This window comes from Macrobrachium nipponense, chromosome 11, assembly GCF_015104395.2.
Source record: "Macrobrachium nipponense isolate FS-2020 chromosome 11, ASM1510439v2, whole genome shotgun sequence".
NCBI lineage: Eukaryota > Metazoa > Arthropoda > Malacostraca > Decapoda > Palaemonidae > Macrobrachium > Macrobrachium nipponense.
In genome coordinates this window covers 59,770,547-59,775,753 of record NC_061087.1, presented here as the reverse complement: position 1 = coordinate 59,775,753, position 5,207 = coordinate 59,770,547, and the positions used below count along the sequence as shown (strand labels likewise).

General features: G+C 35.2%; 1 long non-coding RNA gene across 1 annotated transcript in view; it reads left to right on the top strand.

Moving 5' to 3' along the window:
• The window catches only part of LOC135206268 (uncharacterized), a 9,364-nt gene extending 6,096 nt beyond the window's left edge, over positions 1-3,268 (top strand). The window contains exons 2-3 of the long non-coding RNA XR_010312731.1: positions 1,387-1,813; positions 1,974-3,268. This is a non-coding gene — a long non-coding RNA (uncharacterized LOC135206268). The remainder of the gene's footprint in view (positions 1-1,386; positions 1,814-1,973) is intronic.
• The last annotated feature ends 1,939 nt before the right edge of the window (positions 3,269-5,207 follow it).

Below are 5,207 nucleotides of genomic sequence, written 5' to 3'. Positions count from 1 at the left end.
TTATAAGTGTTTTTATTTCTAACCAGTATATTTTCATTTGATTATGTTTATGATAAGAAACATAGAGTGGTAATTGATTTGCTTTCCTTCAATTTAATTGAAGTGACTTAGAACCAGGGAAGTACTTAGACTTCTGAAATCAGGGAAATACTTAGACTTTTAAAGTTGTTGATGGAGTGATGCCCTTTGATTAATTTAATTACTTACAAGATTACCTCACACCTGTTTTGATGAACTTAGTCTGATTTTCTGCAATACTGGTAAATGTAAAGGGATCACTGTTGCCTTTAGAGTATTCAGTCGTTTAATACTTGTTATGAGGGTTCAGGTGTCTGGCTTTTGGTGAGGTAATAATTGATGAATGGTAACCAGATAATTGGCACTTCGTAACAATATATAAATATATATATACGTATATATATATATATATATATATATATATATATATATATATATATATATATATATACTGTGTGTGTGTGTGTATGTGATTTTACTTTCTCTCATAGGAAAAAATGGTGCTTTAAATTTGCTAAATGGAGCAAGTTTACTAAATGGTAATCTTAATTCTTTGGAAAGTGAAGTTATCGTATTATCTAGAAATAATTTCAATCTGAGATTACTGATTTTATCTGAAATGCCGATTAGACTTATTAGTGTGTAAAGAGAAGCATGATCTGAGTACATGTTCTCCTTTGGGATTGCTAGTGATTTAAGCATTCTTCCGACAGAACTCGACATACAGTATCCAATAAGCTTGTCCAGTGAAGAAACTTTATATAGAGGGTATCCTTTTCCTCTTCAATTTTCTTCCTTTCGATTTTCTTCTTTATGCAATATTATCTCCTGGAATGCCAATGAAGCAGATTCTGCTAAGTTTAATCTTTCTTACGCTTAACGTTTGTTTGGAAGGTCCTTAAAATATGTTATGAACATCAGGCGTAACTCATTTCTCAAGCCAAGTTCAGCATTGATGACCCAATCTGACTCGACGTGTGGAATCCCCAAACACTTCCTCCCGTCCCTGAAATAAAGTGGACCTACATCACCGTTTCAAGAAGAAAGACCCGTCTGAAAGTGTGTACCTAAGATAATAGTTTTATGTCTTCGCTTTTCTTTCAAAACACATTAAAAATCGTGATTAGCTCTTCCGACCAATCCCTCATTTTCTTGCCGGGCACAAGGTTAGCCCCTGAACTGGGCTTATAACAACGTAAAAATTTTTACAAAGGTTTTGTTTATTTTATTTTTTTTCTGTTTATTTATCACTTTTCTCTGCTGATTCCAAAATAGTAATTATGTTTTTCTGTATCATCGAACGTTATACAAATATATGTTCTGCTACCAAGTGAATATCTAATTTTATCTAAGTTTTGCTATTTTCAGGATGGCTACTAGAGGTTGTACAAATTCTCCGGAATCATTTCGCTATGTGTGTGGTTATTATATTGGAAAAAAACAGGTATTACATAAGATCGTGAAAGGTGCCAAATTGTGGATAGCGTACAGACTATTTCGGAATGCCCTTGGGTGACTAGGACAAACCATGGGCCCCTCATGTGATATGTGGCAGCTGCCGATCTACTCTAGAAGGATGGTTAAGAGGTGGTGCAGGAAGGGCAATGCCTTTTGCCGTTCCCAGAGTATGTAGAGAGCCGAAGAACCATCACGATGATTGTTACTTTTGTATGATTGATGTGACAAAGTACAGAAAAGTGAAAGGAGACAAGCTCTTCAGTATCCAGATATCCCATCATCTAGAGCACCTGTCCCACATGATGGCATCTTACCAGAACCACAACCACCACAAAATGTAAATATACTTATCATACTCTCCATAATTCTTACTTTTAATTAACTTGAACATTAAGTATTTACTAGCTATGCATTCATTTTCCTAAAGATGTTTGGAGTACTAACTTTATTCAAGTCTTTGCTTAAGTTGCTATATGTAGTTATCTCTTACTTTTCAGATGGAAGGTGTAATGGCTATTTCATCTGAAGAGTCAGTAAATAGCAGCAGCCAAGAAATGGAGGAAGCTTTTGTACCAAGAACGACTTCAGAGCCTCACTTTCCAAATCAGAGTGAGGTAGATGATTTAATCAGGGATTTAAATCTAACTAAGTTAGGAGCTGAACTTCTTTCATCAAGGCTGAAGGAATGGAATCTACTATGGGAAGACTGCAGGACATCTGTGTGCCGGAAACGACATGTGAATTTGAAATTTACTATGACATTAGTAATGATCTGTGTTACTGTAAAGATGTGATTGGATTGTTTACTGCTATTGGAGTCAAGCATGAACCTTCAGAATGGCGAAGTCTCAAAGCAGTGGTGCTCCATAATAGAAATAAATATCCATCTTTCCCTCTTGTACAGTCCGTGCAGAAGAAAGAAAACTATGATGATGTCAAACAACTTCTTGACAAAATATATTATGCTGAATTCAAGTGGGATGTTTGTGGTGATTTCAAGATGCTTGCCTTCTTGCTTGGTTTGCAAAGGGGATGGATACACAAAGTATTCATGTTTCCTTTGCTTATGGACAGCAGAGCTGATGATGATCATTACGAGAAAGTTGATGCAGCCCGGAATGTTAAATGTTCTCAGACAGCCTCTAGTAGATTCCAACAAAGTCTTATTACCCCCACTTCATATTAAATTAGGATTGGTAAAGCAGTTTGTGAAGGCCTTAGGTACTGGAGGAGAAGCTTTTCAAGAAAGTCGTCTCATGTTTCCAAAGTTACCTGAGGCTAAAATCAAGGGTGGCATATTTGCTGGACCCCAAGTAAATGCAATGTTGAAGTCGGAGAAACTGGAAAGAGCGATGACAAAGGTTGAAAAAGAAGCATGGTGTGCATTTCATGATGTAGTTCGTGGAATCCTAGGAAATCACAAGGATCCTAATTACAAACAAATGGCAGCAAAACTTATTGAGAACTTCAAGAAACTGGATTGTCGTATGTTCTTGATTAAAGGTACATTTTTTGCACTCTCACCTAGATTTCTTCCCCGAAAACTTGGGTGATGTCAGTGAGGAGCTTGGTGAGAGATTTCATCAGGACATCGCAACAATGGAAAGAAGATATCCAGGACAATGGGATACTGCTATGATGGGAGATTACATTGGGTCTCTAGTCGGAAAAGATGAAAGTATGCACTCTAGAAAATTCGATTGTCAAAGCACTGCTGATCTTAAGAGAAGAGTTATCAAAGCATTTAAAGTGCAGAATTGTATTGTTTCATTTTGTTCTAACTAATATTGTACTACCTAAATACCTTTCAATATATGAAAAAGTACGTATTGTAGTATAATTATCCTTAGAATATTATAGTAGGTTGAACCAACATACTGCTGTAAAGAAAAGTTGAATATAGAACGGGAAAGTATGAAATTAAGAATAAATTGAAAACTATCGATATTACATCAAGAAACTTCTGATCACCGGAGACCAAAAGTCATTACCTCGAAGTTGCTGTTTCACAGGACGTGACAGATGATTCGATGGAGATAGATCCTGCAACGCAACTGACATCAAGTCTATTAGTTTTTCACCTGAAGAATTCCACGTCGACAAAATGGTTTGTAAGTTGGGCGTTTCTTGGTAAACAAAACGAACAGGAATTTCTTATCTCGTATCCGGCTCACTTCCGGAAAAGGTGGTTCAAATCCACGGCAATATTTATTGCACAAATTGATTTATTATGGATGAATATGAGATTTGTCGTTAGCGTAGTATTGTCATCGCCACAGTGGGATTTTTAGTTTTTTGGTAAAAGAAAACTATTTACAGGGCTTTGACTGCCCATCCGCACTTTTTCTGTCCATCCTTAGATCTGAAAAACTACTGTGGCTAGAGGACTGCAAATGGGTATGTTGATCATCCACCCTCCAATCATCAAACATACTCATTGGAGCCCTCCAGCCTCAATAGTTTTTATTTTTTTTAAAGTTAAAGTTAGCCATGATCGTGCGTCTGACAACCATATAGGAGAGGTCATCACTGGGCTGTGGTTAAAGTTTCATGGGCCAGGGTTCAGGCAGATTATACCGAGACCACCATGAGATGGATCTATTTTCGTGGCCTTGATTATAAGTTTTAAAGAAAACTCGATTTCTTCGGAGACCTTTCTACCTGATTTTATTCCAATGTCTCCTTGTGTTCTTCACATAACAGAATTCTTAGCCTACGAGATGATTTTATCTTTTCAACAGTTTGTCAAATAAGTTTTCTCAAGCTAGAAATTACTTATGCATAAAAGTTGCCACAAAACTGCGACCGCCTCAGAATATTCATATTGTTTAGACACTGACATTTTTCAACATCTGCAACTAACACAGGCTAACTTTTTAAGATAATTACTGCTTCATGAATTCGCATCTTAAAAATAAGAATATTTCTCAGTTTTATACATATCACTTTGACTCATGCTGGCAGTACCTCTCTTCAAGGCAATCAGACAACGTGACCTTTCAAGCAAGAGGCTGTGAAATCCTAAATATTTTTAGGAATCCCTTAAACTGTTTCACAATAGCTATATTTAGTCGTAAAATTGCCTTCAGGTGCTGCACTCCACTGCTTTATTTCAGTTATTTCTTTTTCTTTAAAGATGTTTCTAAAAGAATCTATTTCCTTTATGGCATCAGAAACCTTTCTTTATTCCTTTAGCGGTCTATTGTTTAGCAATTATTTCCCTCATAGTCACTTTTATGCATTTCGAAACTTCTATAAAAATTCAAACGGGAACGGAAGAGCTTTAATTGAGAGTTAAAAGCATTCGAATTCGCTCACTTTTGTTTCTGCCTTTCATATTGGCCAATTTCGAATACAGAGGACCAGTTTTGATGGGTTAGGCTTCCATGTTGTGTTCTTTTATTTAGGAAAGAGTTTTAAGAAAATAAATTACTAAGAATATAAGATATTTCAAAAATGGCAAAATACCAGCAATTTCAAACTTTCCATTTTCATTATGAGCAAAGCTGTAGATTATAACTATCAGATATATTAATTCTTTTGATAGCAATTGTTTCATACATTATTTTTTTATTTCCTTTATAGGGCCTCATAGGAATATTAAAAAGAAAAATTGAGATGCTAATAAATAAAAAAATTAGTAGATGGTAGCGATAATTATTATCTTCATCATAAAAACCATAAATACAGATATATATATATATATATATATATATATATATATATATATA